The 16,359-nt window shown below is 42.3% G+C and overlaps 1 pseudogene; it reads right to left on the reverse strand.

The window, feature by feature from the left end:
* Window positions 1–16,359, reverse strand: part of LOC148163972 (acrosin-like) — a 240,030-nt pseudogene that overhangs the window by 125,417 nt on the left and 98,254 nt on the right.

Consider the following 16,359-nt stretch of genomic DNA (forward strand, 5'->3'; position numbering starts at 1 on the left):
AGACAGGGGGAAGCTGACCAGTGCCTCCCCGGTTTTATCAGTTGTAAATCTCAGGGAGTGAGAACTTAATGAAAGCTTTCCAGGAACCCATCGCTTCTCCGGTTCTAAGTAGTAGGAGCAAGGCCAGGAGTGCACACAGACCTCTCTGCTCATCTGGCTCCCGGGCTGGTCTGCCCCACGGCCACGGCCACTCGGCCTCTGGAGGAGAGGGACAGGTTAGCGGATGGGTGGGGCTAGCGCGTGTCAGCACACTTGGACCACAGACAGAAGGACAGCTCGGTGTGCTGAGTACACCGGGGACTGGCAGGATGGAGGCCCACCCCACCCGAACCAAGGTCCATGGCTCGATGCGACTGCCACCCCAGGATCCTTCACAAGAACACCACTTCTGCTGTGACAGCCCCACCAATACACAGTCCTCTCATGTTCCTACGCTAACACTCTCCTCTCGAAATCGTCATCATAAAGGAAGTAATCCTACAGGTAGACCTTTCCCTTCTTGCATGGCCCACAAAATCATCAAGTTCTACATAATTATCTAGCTCCGCATACGTATCTGTATGTACGGTTTCACACGGCTGTAAGTAGTGAAGGTACGCTGTTCACATCTACGGCTTTTGCATTTGTTAACAATGTTTGGGAAGTCAGGCATGATGGATGTGATGCAATCCTGACAGAACACCATGTGCGCCCTTCTCACTGACCAGATAAGCCCACAAAGCCAGGAAAGGAGGAGAATCTCATGCAAGGTCAAACCACAAGTACGTGACGAGGAGTTGGCTACAACTAGACTTGGGAATGCCTCGTGCACCTCCCTTGTGGGCAGAGGTCCAGCTGGGGCCTGTCTTCCACACACCCCCCCGCCATGCTATGCGCACACACAGTTACGGCATAACCTCGTTTGTAAACACGGGAGAACAAATCACTGCTATTATCTCTTACGATACTGAGAAGTGTGGGAGTCTCTGAATCCTGGCCATGGCTTCAAGGCCCCACAGGCCATGTGGGGCAGCAGGCACCAAGGTGCCAACACTGACATCGCCCCTGGCTCCTGAAACTCAGCGTCCACAGAAACCCTCTGCATTTGTTCACTGAGTTATACTTAAAAGACCCAGACTTCTCCATGATGCCACATCAAGTAACCAAGGCTGGGCAAGACAAGAAAAGAGATTGCATGGCATGGAGCGTCCTAATTACACGGAATCCAAGTGCCTGGAGAGTCAGCAGACAGCAGGCTCACCGTGTGACCTCAGGAGGGCTCCTGAAGGGCCAGCCAACCCACAGTTCAGACCTGCTGAACACAACACCGAGTTACCTCCTTGAGAGCTTTCACACTTGTCCTACGACCACCTGGGGCACAGATGCAGCATGGCGGCCTCTCCTCTGGGACGAGGTCTCTCACTGGAGAGAGGGAACCAGAAAGCAGACGTGTCCTCCTCAGACTTCTCTCCCCAGCGAGAGGGACATCCACCCAACACTGAAACAAACACAGACCACTGTGGCCTGCTGGCCTGGGACCTCTACTGGCACAGACCTGTGACGTCCCCCGCACAGACCCGCCAGGCCGTTGTGCCACGGGGCCTGACCTGGTCCTTCCGGCTGAAGGGACCCTCCAGCCTTTCAGCCACCTGACCACCACCAACTGTGTCCAACCCACAGAGAGAGTCAGGGCCTGTGCTGTTCACCACTGTCCAGTGTTGGGGAGCTTGCTGCAGCTAGAGGCTGAGTCCCTACTAACAAGAGCCTGTACCCCGGGGGGACTCCCGAGCTCCAAGCGAGATGAGACACACATGCTCCAGAGTGATGGAGTGTGGCACTGCAGGGTCTGAGGAGCTCCGCTCTGCCACGTGCTTTATAACCATAGAAAGTTCCTTCACCCTCTGGGCCTGTTTACCCACCACTCAAATGACTGAAGACCGAAGGACAACAGCAGCTCTGAAATATGCTAGAATTCAAAGAGAGGAGGACACTGAGGTGCCTGGCTGGCTCGGTCGTTAAGCGTCTGCCTTTGGTTCAGGTCATGGTCCCGGGGTCCTGGGATCGAGCCCCGAGTTGGGACTGAAGGGTGCCTGGGTGGCTCTCTCACTTAACTATCCGACTCTTGATTTCAACTCAGGTCTTGATCTCAGGGTCGTGAGATTGAGCCCTGAGTCAGGCTCTGTGCTGAGCAAGGAGTCTGCTTTGGATTCTCTCTTCCTCTCCCTCTGCCCCTCCTGCTCATGCCCACACTCTCTCTCAAATAAATAAACAAATCTTTAAAAAAAATGAGGTTGAATCATTGGAGAGGACAGAAATGAGAAAAAATTATCTGGATGAAGCTTTAAAGTTACCCAATTCTACTTAAAGGTGGCAGGTTATTCACATACAGTTAGCCCTATTCCCTCCCAAAACTCCATTAAAATAACTCTAGCAAGATTAAAAAGGCATAACCTCTTATTCCTGTTAATGAGAAAAAAACATGACGGTACTTCACAAAAGAGGATCTTTAAATGGCATGTGAAAAGGTGTTCAACACCTGATCTTGTATATACCTACATTTCAAAGCTTATGTTACATAGTGTGCTGAAAGATTTCCTGAAATAATGTGTCACTGGAGGAAATGGGCTACCTACTGAAAAGAAAAGTGTGTGGGGGCAGTGCTGGGAAGTGGTGATCGTGGTGTAATTCCATGGGTCAGTTGCTGAATAGCATTTCTTGCTGGCATCTCCATCTTAGGAGACAGAAAAAGTTTAGCAGGAGAAAAACACCTGGAAATGAGGTGAAATGTAGTTGGGAATTTCTGCACAGAAAGTAAAGTCTGTACTAAAATTCTGTATTATTAATTTGGGATTTATTCCAGGATTTGATATATTCTCAGCAGTCACTGAGAAAATGCACTTCACAGGGTAAGAACTGCAAAATAGTACTTTAAAAAACAAAACAAAAAATATGAATAATACCTGTCATATCCCTAATTACAGTTAAGACCTTATCAAGTGGCTTGAAAAGATAAAAACCCTTATTACATGATTCTACATATCTTAATTTTTGTTTTTAAAATTTCTTTTAAAGATCAAGAGGCACCTGAGTCGCTCAGTTGAGCGTCTGCCTTCAGCTCAGGTCATGATCCTGGGGTCCTGGGATGGACAAGCATCAGGCTCTCTGCTCAGCGGGGAGCTTGCTTCTCCCTCTCCCCTCTCTCCCAACTTCTGCCCTCTCTCTCTCTTTTTCTCAAGTAAAGTCTTTAAGAAGGAAAAAAAATAAGGATTGATTTTATTTATGTAAGGCGGGGAGGGGCACATGGAGAGAGAGACAGAGTCTTAAGCTGACTCCAGCTGGGCATGGAGCGGGAGGCTGGGCTCTATCTCAGGACCTGAGTGGAAACCAAGAGTCAACAGCTTAACAAACTGTGCCACTCAGGCGCCCCTCACATCCTTTCATTTTTAAAGTTGAGAACAGGAAGTTTTGGAAGGTCAATCTATAGTATTAAATAAAACAGTACCCACACCTGTATAATCCTCTTAAATCAGAACCCAATTTCTGGTTCCAGATGCAAATAGCGCATTTATTTTTTGACACGTTCTAATAAAAGAAGTAAAACCTGTTTGTTTCAGACACAACTATGAGTGGATGTGCATACGTGTAAGCTTTAAAAGTAAATCTCAGGAGCAAAGGTAAAATTCTGAATCAAACACCTGACATCTTAGTTCAATTCCATAAACCTTAAAGCAGTAACTATCAAGGTAAGGTCAACATCACAAGTAGTCTCTAGTACAAAAGGTGCTCTAATGCCTGCCTGCCTGGCCCTTTACAAAAAAAGAAGACGGAACTTTTCCAAATACCTGTATGCAACCCCTGCAATAGCGTCCCACCCATTCTTGTCAGGGGAACTACACAAACGACGTTTCAGAAAGCCCACGGTGAGAAAGAACCAGCGTAAAACCTTCCTGTTTCCAACCGGTTTCCTATAAAGTCACCAAATGGGGTCTGTTATTGCAAAAAGGAGAGCAATAAAAAAAATAGCTCCCTTCCTAACTGGGGACATTCTTACATTCCTTTTTCTTGGTTTTTCCTCTGGACATTTCAAAGAAAACTTGTGGAACTCTTAAATATTTAAACCAGTATTTCAGGAGCAGCAACAATCTTGAACGCAAATCCACTAAATTACAAGGCAATAAAGTAAATTTCGAGGATCCCTAAGTGAAGGAGTAAAACGATTCCTCAGTTCGTGGGAAAATGGGCCAACCCCACCGTAACGCAATAAGGCCGCGTCCCGGAACAGTGCACGTTCCAAGAGAAACTTTTTCCAGACATAGAAAGGAGGTCGGAGAGAGCCTCTGCGGTGCTGGATCCCTCAGGAACATGAACAAACGTATTCGAAAGAGCAAAATCCGTGCGCTCTCCGTTCCCAACACAATCGCTATTGGTTGCCGACATTTTCTAAAGACTCCGAACTTTCACGAAGCTGTAAGGGCGCAAAACCACAGCCATTTTCCGAAGCCAAGTAAACAGCGCGCACGAGGCAGCAAGAAGGGCGGACAGGAAGGTGCCAAGCGCACGATCAAAGGGGTGGGGGGGGGCAGCGTCAGCCAGTAAATGGAGTGAAGGGCGTAGGGGGCGCGGAGCTCGAAGGTTAGGTTCCGTAAATATACAACGGGGGCTGGGAGAACAACTTCTCAAACTGTCCTCTCGCAATGGCTTCCTTCAACGAAAGTGTCACGTCTGACCCTCGGAGGAGGGCTCTGGCCGTCTCGGCCCTGCCCCTCCCCCCGCCCCGCCAGGCGCTCCCGCGACCCGCGCGTCCTTCCCCGCCGGCCGCCGCCCCACCTGTGCCTTCCAGGCCTCGGGCGCTTGGGCGCCCCTTGGAGAGTTCCCCGCCTGGCTGCCGGCGGCCGCACCCCCGCGGCCTGCTCCCTCAGACGCCGCGCCTCCACGAAGCGCTGGGCCGAGGCCGGCCCGAGGTTCTCAGCGCCTCGCACGCGCGCGCGCCCTGACGCTGGGCCTCACAGAGCGTTCCAAGCCCTCGCTCTCGCGGCGGGGAGCCGCAGGCCGGCCTTCGCGTGACGCCCACTCGGGTGGCTTACCCTCCGCGGCCCCGCCTCAGGCCTTCCCACGCTGACCTTCTAGATGGTGTGTGAGGAGACGTCAGCCAGCTCCGGATCCTGGAGGACGCGGGCGGAAGGCTCCCAGAGAATCCCGTGACGCGGCCGCTCCGCGCGGACGCCCAGCCCCGGCCTTCGCGCGCGTCGTCAGCGCCCGCGCTTGCGCGGTGTCTTTGTCCCCACCGCGAACCAAGGCCGCCGGAGGGGCTGGGAAAGAGCGGTGGGCCGCGAGAGCGGGCGCGGCTGGAGGGAGCACCCTGGACACAGTGCACGTGCGAGCACCAGGGCTGATTCTCCCAACTCTCCTGGAAGCCAGGCTCTGTTACTCATGTATTCTAAGACGGTTGCCGCCGATGGTAAAAGTCTCCAGGTGTGTGTGTGCGTGTGTCTGTGTGTGTGCGCGCAGCAGTACTGCCCATGTTACATTCCTGACTCCTCAGGATAAAGAGCAACTGTGCTGATACCATTTATGATTGTGGGGCTAAAAAGGGAGGATCAAAGTGAACATGCCTGACCTTGCTCCAAAACTTCTTTAAAATGACTAAAATGCTATAGATGACACTTTATACTCTTCAATAGACTTGCCTTTAGAAAACTATACCTAGGGTGCCCTGAGCACTTACGCCTACCTAAGTGACTTGTTGAGGGATGGCAGTGACTTAATTCTACATGAAGTACTGACCTCAGTCAAAATTAGTTAGTGATGAGGACTGTTGTGGGATCACTGGGTGAGGCCTTTAAGTTAGGGGCCATTTGGGAATTTCCCCCACTCGAAGAAAGGTAACAGTCATCCCAAAGAGAAAAACCTGGTAGGAAGGTACACGTTAATACAAGGGTTTAAATTATTTTGCTCGTATACTCCCTAAAAGAATTCTGGAAACATGTGACTGTACCTTTTCCCTCATTTTTAGATAGACCATACCTAAAAATTTTGATCTGATTTAAATAGTTGCAAAAGATGCAAATTGTTCGATAGTAAATTGACAGTTTTAAAATAAAACTGCTACATAACCCTTCTAAATGTAGCCAGGGTGAACCTAAATACCAGGCAATTTGATATCCTTCATCAATTTTTATAACTATATGAACAAGCTTTTCTTTAATACAAAATTTTGCATCCTTCCTTTTCTTCCTGAACCTGTATTTCCATAGTTCTTCATGAAAACTTATCCCAATATAATATTTCTTTATTCTGGAAAGTCTTTTCATGATCACCTAGCAAACTTCTTTGCATCATAGGTACATAAATTTAAATCTAATTTTAAAATTTTGCAATAGCCATAAAAGTTAAAGTGTTTAAAAACTTGAAATTTCTAAATACAAGGTCATTATATATAGAAAACTGTAGAATTTACTACAAAACTACTAAGTACATCAAAGTTGCAGGATAAAGGATCAACATACAAAAACCAATAGTATTTCTAAACACTAGGAATGAACGCTCCAAAAATGAAATTAAGAATGTCATAAGAAAACTATCAAGAACAAAACACTTCGGAATAAATTTAACAAAATAAGTGCAAGACTTGTACACCAAAAACTACAGAACATTGCTGACAGTGTTTATAGAAGACCTAAATGAACGGAAAGACATTCCATACTCGCAGACAGATTTAATATTGTTATAATGGCAATATTCCCCAAATTGATCTACAGATGGAGCATAATCCCTAAGAAAATCGCAGACAACTATTTTGCAGAAATCGGCAAGCTAATCCTAAACTCACATGGAAATGCAAGGGAGCCAGAATAGCCAAAACAATCTTGAAAAAGAACAAAGGGGAAGGACATTTTGTTTGTTTGTTTTGTTTCTTTTGTGTTTTGAGTTTTTATTTGAATAATACAGTGATTCATCACTTTCATACAACACCCAGAGCTCATCACTACAAGTACCCTCCATAACCATCACCCATTTTACCCATCCCCCTGCCCACTTCTGCTCCAGGAACCCTTGGTTTGTTCCTTATAGTGGAGTCTGTTTCCTGGTTTGCCTCTCTCTCTCTTTTTTTTCCGTAGGTTCATCTGTTTTGTTTCTTAAATTCCACATATGAAATCATATAGTATTTGTCTTTACTGCCTGACATATTTTGCTTAGCATAATGCTCTCTGGTTCTATCCACATTGTTGCAAATGGCCAGATTTCATTCTTTCTGGTGGCTGTGTAATATCCCATTATATAAATATATCTATCATCTATCTATTTATCATCTATATATCTCTCTATATATCTTCTTTATCTATCCATCAGTTGATGTACATTTGGGCTCTTTCCATAATTTGGCTATTGTTGATAATGCTGCTATAAACAGGGTGCATCTATCCCTTTGAATCAGTAGTTTTTTTTTAAATCTGCATATGTCTTTAGGTCTAAAATGAGTCTTACAGGCAGCATATAGGTGGGTCTTGTTTTTTATCCATTCTGACACCCTATGTCTTTTGATTGGAGCATTTAACCATTTACATTTAGAGTAATTATTGATTGATATACATTTAGTGCCATTTTATTACTTGTTTTGTCATTGTTTTTGGAGATTTTCTCTGTTCCTTTCTAGTCTTTGTCACTTTTGGTCTTTCCTTCCCACTCAAAGTGTCCCTTTTAATATTTTTTTGCAGGGCTGGTTCAGTGGTCATGAACTGCTTCAGTTTTTGTTTGTCTGGGAGACTATTTCTTCTGTTCTGAATGATAGCCTTGCTGGATAGAGTATTCCTGGCTGCATATTTTTCCCAGGCAGCAGGTTGAATATATCATGTCACTCCCTCTGGCTTGCCGGGTTTCTGTTGAGAGATCTGCCAGTAGATTATGGGTTTTCCCTTGCAAGTTAGGGAAATGTCTTGCTGCTTTTAGGATTTTTTTTCTTTATCACTATATTTTGCAAATTTAACTACAGTGTCTTAATGTTGGCCTGCTTTTCTTGATATTGATGGGAGTTCTCTGTGCCTTGTGGATTTGGATCTCTATTTCCTTCCCCTGATTAAGGTAAGTTTTCGGCTATTACTTCCTCAAATAAACCTTCAGCTCCCTTTTGTCTGTCTCTCTTATTCTTCTGGGACTACTATGATACAAATGTTACTACATTTGATATGGTCACTGAGTTCTCTAAGTCTGCTCTTGTGATCCATAGCTTTTCTTTCTGTCTTTTGTTCAGCTTCATTATTTTCCATAATTCTATCTTCTATTTCACTTATGTGTTCCTCTGCTTCTTCCATCCTTTAGGTCATTATATCCAGTTGGTTTCAAATTTCAGTTATTGCATTTTTAATTTCTGTCTAAATTTTTAGCTCCTTTATCTCTGTGGTAAGGGTCTTTCCGGCTTTTCTCAAGTCCAGTGAATATCTTTATGATTGTTGCTTTAAGTTTTCCATCAGGCATATTACTTATATCTGTTTCCATTAGATCTCTGGCTGTGATCTTATTCTTTCTTTTGGAATGAATTCCTCTGTCTTGGCATTTTGTCTAGGTCTCTGTCTTCCTCTGTGCATTAGAAAAGCCTGTTATGTCTCCTGTTCCTGAGAGTAACGGCCTTAAAAAGGGGAGGCCATATAGTGTTCAGGGCCTGGTGCTCCAAGGAGCGTGTCTGGTATGTGCTGTTTATACTCTGCTGCTATGTTTTGGCTTTGGAGCAAAGCAGGCTAAAGCTCCAGTATTTGGGTTAGCCACCCTCCGCAGGTATCTCTGTGCCTATGCTGAGGGGTGGGGGAGGGAGATGGTGTCCACTGGATCTTTCGTCACCTGAGAGGCAACTCTGCAAATGTCACTTCTCACAGATGGTCTCTAAGAAGAGTGAAAGGTCTCTCACCATGAGCCTTTGGTGATGCTCAGATTGTGCCATGCACCCCAGGATTGCTTGCATGCCTTCTCTTCTGGAGTAGGGGAGTGCCGTCAGGACTCTATCCTAGCCAAGCCTGTGGACCTCTAGAACTCCAGTTTTTAGCCCCACTGGTTGCAAAAACTCACGAAAATCAGCCCCTCTTGTTTACCCAGCCGATGGCTTTGAGGAAGTGTTCCCCTTGTGCATATCCCTGTGTGCTCCACTCTGCCTTGCCTGTTTCCGCAACCACGGCCCCCTCCCCTCTGCAGCACCCATGATCCATTTCTCCCCTCAAGCCCATCTCCACACTTCCTACCTTCCTGAATGTGGCCTCTTCTTTCCCTCTAGTTGTGCAGTTTGTCAGTCCACAGGTCAATTTCTTGGCTATTCAGAAGAATAGATTTTTAACTATCAAATAACTAGCTGTGTTTGAGGGACGAGGTAAGCCTAGGGTCTTCCCACTATGCCACCATCTTAGCTCCCCCCACACTTTATGATATCAAAATTTACTACAGAGCTTCAGTAATCAATTCAGTTTGGTACTAGCATAGGACAAACCTACGTAGGATAGAATTGAAAAATGGAACAGAATTAAGAACCCATAAATAAGCCCATTTACAGTGAACTGGTATTCAACAAAAGTGCCAAGAAAATCAGATGAGAAAGAAATATTCTTTTCAACAAATAGAACAATTGCAAATTCATCCAAAAAAGGTGAATTTGGACCCTTATCTCATACCATACTAAAAATTTAACACAAAATGGATCAAAGACTTAACTGTAAGAACTAAAACTACAAAACCCTTAGAAGAAAACATGAGTAAATCTTCATAAACTTGGGTGAAGCAATGATTTCTTAGTTACCACCCCCAAAATATAGGCAATAAAAGAAAAATTGGTAAATTGTACATCATGAAAATTAAAACCTTTTGCTCTTCAAAAGACACCATCAAAAAATTGAAAATAAGGGACGCCTGGGTGGCTCAGTCATTAAGTGTCTGCCTTCAGCTCAGGTCATGATCCCAGGGTCCTGGGATCGAGCCCCACATCGGGCTCCCTGCTCGGCGGGAAGCCTGCTGCTCCCTCTCCGACTCCCCCTGCTTGTGTTCCTGCTCTCATTCTCTCTCTCTCTGTCAAATAAATAAAATCTTAAAAAAAAGAAATTGAAAATAAAACCCACAGACTATGATAAATTATTTGCAAATTATTATATCTGAGTTGTATTTAGAATATATAAAGAACTATTATAACTTAATAACTAAAAAGGTATGTAATATAATTTAAAAATGGGCAAAGGATTTGAATAGACATTTCTCCAAAGATATACAAATGGCCAGAATGCATATGAAAATATGTTCAATGTAATTGGTCTTTAGAAAAATGGAAATAAGGAACACAATATGTTATTATTTACCCACTAGAATATCTGTAATAAAAAAAGATAGATACTAACAAGTGTGGACAAGGATGTGGAGAAATTCGAACCGTCATGTATTACTGGTACAATGTTAAATGACGCAGCCATATTTTGGTAATCAGTTTGACTGTTTCTTAAAAAGTTTTATGTAGACTTACTTTATGACCTGCAATTCCCATCAGAGGTGAAGTTGTGTAAATGTTTTCATCTCTTGGTTCAAAAAAACGAAGTGATGCTGCTGTTATAAAATTCCTTCCACTTTTCTTTATTTACTTTAGGTGAATACTGTTTCTCAGCTTTCCCATCAATAAATGTTAAAATTGAGATAGAATTGGTGCTGAATCCTGTCTTATTCTGGAAATAGAACACCTATAACACATATAATACAAAACATACAAATATTGGTACACATATACAAAGTATCCATGTATACCTGACAGAAATGTTCATAGCATTTTAAAAGGCCAAAAAGTAAAAATAACCCAAACAACAAGTATCAATCAACTGATGAATGGATTTTTGAAATTGTAATAAATCCATATAGTTGGTATTATTTGGTCCCAAAAATACTGCAACATGGATAAAACTCAGTGAAAGAATCCAGACATGAACATATATTATATGATTCTATTTTTGTAAATTTTTTTAATGGCAAATAGAAAGTAGAGTAGTAGTTACCTATGGCTGTGGTTGGTAATTGGAATTGACTGTAAATGGGCATGGGTTTTTTTTTTTTAGGTTGATAGAAATGTTCTAACATTAGATTGTGATGATGGTTTTATAATTCTGTAAACATAAAATTCATTGAATTGTACATTTAAAATGAGTGAAATTTATGGTATATGTATTATATTTAAAGCAGTTTGAAAAATACCTCCTGGGTAGAGGGATTATTATAATTATTTGTATTTATATGTATTTTATGTTTGGATAAATATTTATTGAACAAGAAGTATATATTTATTGGAAATATATCTTGAAGAGGTGACAAGGACTTTTTTCCAATTCATATATTTCTAGATGATTATCATTTGTTTCTAGAATGGGACAGAATTCGGCTTCAATTCTATTCTAATTTTAATATTTATAAATGTAAAGGCAGAGAAATTCTGTCCACATAAAATGAACTGATTTAGGTTATCACTGGTGATATTACCTTTGCTCCCAGCTCATGTTAAACTCAATAGAATGACTCGGTGTAAAATAAAACTCCTGGTAAGTACAATATGTTGAAGACTAATGTGATGATAATATTCTAAGAGTTCCACATGAGGCTAGGTCTTCAATGTATGGAAAATAGGGAGTTGTTGTTTAACGGATGTAGTTTCAGTTTTGCAAGATGAAAAAGTTCTAACAACCGGTTGCACACAACGATGTGAATATAGTTAACATAAATTGTACACTTAAAAATGGTTGAGATGGTAAATTTTACACGTGTATTTTCCTACAATTAAAAAATAATCTGAGAATCAGCTTTACACTGATTCTTTGAAGCAACAATGTAACATTAGTCTGTCTTGTGGCAAAATGCAATCTCCTTAAGAGCAGAAATACTGTTTCATCTATTTTATTTATCTTTGCATCCCCTACAGCTTCACTGCTCAAAGTGTGGTCCATGGGTCACAACATCAGGCATTGTCTGGGTGCTTGTTAGAAATGTACCAGCACCCCACATTTTGTGAGTCTACACATACTTTTAATAACACACCTGGGTGATTCACATGCACTTTATAAAGTTTGAGAAGCACTGTTCTACAGCACCTAACTCAGAAATATCAGAGAATATTAAAGTTTGGCTGTTGTTCATGGATTAGAATCTTCTATTGATAGCTGCATTTAACTTCTTTGCTCTAGGACTGCTGTGAACTTTAGATTTCACCAATACACATATGCTAGAAATAAACAGTGAGTCAAGATTTACATAAATTTAAAGTGGGATTTTTAATCACCTTCTATCTGATTCTCCGTCCTGCACTTGGAACAAAATATAACTTGAAGATGGAACCATCTCTGCCACCCTCCCATTTTCTGTGACCACGTAATGACCTCTATGTGGCAGTATAACTCTGAGAAAAGTGTGGAAAAGTCCGCATTTAGACTCCAGTTACCATTTCTCAGCTCTGAGGTGTCTGTCCCACACCCACGTCGGGGGAAAAGACCATGGGTGAGACCTTTGATTACAGTTGGCAGAGACCCTCAAAGCTTTTCAGTCCTCCTCCCTTCTTCTTCTCTCATCATTCAACTTCACAGGCCAAGCTTTTGCCAGATCTGGCCATATCACAGTCCTATGTACCCAACCAACTCCTCTACCTCAACCTAGGATGCTTAACTAGAAAGGAGCCAAGTTCACATCCAGGACTCTTAGCTCCTCCTCCTAGGACAGCACCTGGCTCAGGTCTGAGGGAGACGGTGGATGAATAGCCCTCACATGGGATCCTTCAGCAAGACTTCTCTTGAGCAACCCCCTCGTGGTGTTTCCTGAGACTCATATACGCTCCACATATCATAATATTGAGAGTGGAGGATCTAGGCAGGAATGGTGTGTATCCATGGATACGTGTCCCATGGTTGGAGAAGTCAACAATTAGTACATCCTCTGCATGTTAAACATGCTCTACTATCACACAGAGCTTTTGTAGCTCTGGGCTGGGGAAAATGGTCATTGCATGTGCTGACAGGACAACAGGACATGTAATTCAATGCTACAGTGGCTGGAAAAAGAATTAGTATCTTGTATGTTATTGGACCTACACTTGCCAAAGCATTTTACATCATCTCATTTGATCCACAAAAGACTTTGCAACATCAAATAAGACAGGCGTGATTAGCCCCATTTTATAGAAAACTAACCCAAGTCTTGGCAAGGTTAGAGTTTGTAGGAGTAGTTGACAGCTGTGGCTTAAATTCATTCACTTCACTCATTCCTTGACCATGAGCAAGTAACCTAATGTCTCTGGGATACAGTTTCCTCATCTGCAAATGGGAAGGAAAATAATTGTGTCTCGCCCACGAGGTAGATGGTGCATGTGAAGACTAGAGCATAGTGGCTTCCTGAACACAATAAGAGGTGACACCTTCTAGCTACTATGATTACTGACAGATCACACAGCTAATGGGTGATCACAATAGACCTAAGACTCAAACCATCTTCTTCAGGTTCTAAGTCCAATGGTCTTTTCACTTTGCAGCAGTGTGTGTGATTTTAGACACATTTCCAGCATCATCTCCTTCAGGAAGCATTTTCTGATCCCATCCTATTCCTGGCCGAGTGCCCCAACACTCTTCCTAGTTGCATTCTGTACATCATTAGCTCTCCACACTGTGTATGAATCCACTGATTATAAGCTCCCTCAGAGCTGGGATCATGCCTCCTTATTGGTCTTGGTATCACCAGAGCTAGATCATGGCCAGCACATAGTAAGCACAGTGTTTGTTAACCTGGACTCCAGTATGGCTTAGTGATGTGGATTTTGACAGGAAGGTGTCTTGCATTCAATCTTTGCAGGCGAGATCACACTGTATCCCACTCTGCCTGTGTTTCTTTGCCCTTTTGTCTTTTTTAGCTCTTCTGCTAGAGGCCTATTTATTATCTCTGTCTATAATTCTCCAATTCTCATGCAGAGTTTGAATAAAATCACAGTTTAGCACCAGCTGTGTAGATTTCTACAACACAATACGAAGCTTCCACTGGCTGCTGAGAAAACACACAGATGCAATTTATAATCAGATTTCAGGGGAATGGGGCACGTTGTTAAGGTTTCATTTCTGGCCACATAGGAGGGAGGAACTAAAAATGGGACTGCTAGAACAAAATGAAAATGTCAGGTGCTTAAAAGGAATCGCGAAACTCAGACTTCAAACAACTAGATGATGCCACAATGGCCTTTTATTTATTTTTGCTTTGTCTGTCTAATTTGGGGGAAGCGAATTATGTTTGAGCAAATCAAATTCACTACAGATTATACGTATATGAATACACAAAGATATACACACACATATGGCTATAGATGTACATATGCCTTTGTTTTCTGGAATTAGAAATGTTCATCCTATGTAGCAAAGCCTCGACGTACAAGCCCGTCGTGTCTTTTAATCAGTGTTATTACTACAAATAAATTACTCAAATTTCTTACTGTGATATAGTAAAGGTCATAATCACAGCACATCGTCAAGCATTAGCTACTGCTGTTGTATACAACACATTGAAGGATGTGACCATTAGTCATTTATGAAATGGATCTCCATTCTAATAAATTAAGCAGTTTGAAGGAGGAATTTTGTAAGTTTAGGACACTATTTCAGGGCAACAATTCATTAAACAAGTATCAGCAATCTTTATCTTCCATACTAGAAATCTTGTTGCTTTGGACAATATATTGAAAAAATAGCTTCTACTATTTTTGCAAGTCATCCATGAGAAGAAAAAAACAAACAAACAGTGATTGCTCAATTTGAATCTTCTAAAAGGATGGAATATAATATTTAGAGCTAAATTAATATATGAAATACAAATAAAGGCTTTCTGGATTGGTACAACTATTTTTAAGTTCTTCTATCCTTATGAGAATGATAATCCTGCTTAATTTAAAACATCACACCCACTGCATTTCCTTAGTTTGAGAAAAGATAAGCAGTTTGACTTCACCTTATTTGGCAAAAGCATGGTTAGCTGATGAAAGGTGGGATGTGACATGTTAGTCAATGACAGCCCAAGATAACCATGAGATAATCAGAGTAGTTTTAAAATCAATTGGTAACACAGTCCCATGGCGAAGTCAAGGGATAATTTTCTCAGACACCTAATGTTTCAAAAAATGTTACGCTATTAATTTTGATTATGGTCGTAATTTAAACTGGCCTCCAATTTAAAAATGATTACATAAAAGCATTGATTTGGTGTCCGAGACACATTTCCTCAGAAAGCACACTGAGGTGAAATGAGCAGTTTTTAAATGTGCAGTGTACATTGTCTTCACTTTAGAAAACAAGTAAGGTAATACATTCTTCTCTTATGGATGCTAGCAACCCAAAGCTTTATTACGTTTGTCTTTACGTTACTGTCATTATCACCTAATTTCTGATACTGGATTAGCTGCAGTATGATAAAAAAGAAAAGAAAGTTGTCTATTTTCTGTGAGTGACCCCAACAACCCTCAGTCTCAAGAAGAGAAATGCTGAAAACATTAACACCCGAGTTCTGCCATCGGGCCTTGAACATGCCCTTCTTTGACTGTGTGGTTAGAGAAATTTTCAATGAGAACAAGAACTGCTTGACATCCTTCTGGTGGTCTTTTACCTGATGTTTGCCCAGAGGCCAGATTTAATTTGAGTGATAGCTTCTGGGGTCTCAGTTTATGTAATTTTGATTGAGGTAAGAGCAAGATGGAGGAAGCACTCCAGGTTTAAGAGATGTCCAAGCTTTTAAGTCACGTGGGAGACTAACAAAAGAGTTCCATGTTTCAAGGGTTCTGGAAGGCAGGATTCTAGTCCAGTTTGGAGAAAGGAGAACAAAGAATGAAAAAAAAGAATTCCAAATGAAAATAATCGAAGCTAAAACTCTGTTGGGAATTCAACAGTACAGTTCAGGAAATCTGTTTGAAGTATGAATAATAGGTTGTTGTAATGCGTAGTCTTAAAGACTCTCAGCAGAGCCCCGATCCAAGCTTCATTTTAGACTCGTCTTGTCCCTGGACTCCTAACTTGTTGTCACTGTAGAATACCAGACTGATAGTTGCTGGGATTTTCCCACTATTTCTTAGGAGAGGTAAGAATGTGAGGAGGTGAATTGTGCAAGACTGTTGAATCACAGATCTGTACTTCTGAAACAAATAACGCAACATATTTTAAGAAAAAAGAAAAAGAAGATAATAGGAGAGGAAGAATGAAGGGGAGTAAGTCGGAGGGGGAGACGAACCATGAGAGATGATGGACTCTGAAAAACAAAATGAGGGTTCTAGAGGGGAGGAGGGTAGGGGGATGGGTTAGCCTGGTGATGGGTATTGAGGAGGGCACGTTCTGCATGGAGCACTGGGTGTTATGAACAAACAATGAA

The sequence above is a fragment of the Eumetopias jubatus genome, unplaced genomic scaffold (genome assembly GCF_037043125.1).
Source record: "Eumetopias jubatus isolate StellerSeaLion01/CBP00866 unplaced genomic scaffold, mEumJub1_p1.0 scaffold_7, whole genome shotgun sequence".
Taxonomy (NCBI): domain Eukaryota; kingdom Metazoa; phylum Chordata; class Mammalia; order Carnivora; family Otariidae; genus Eumetopias; species Eumetopias jubatus.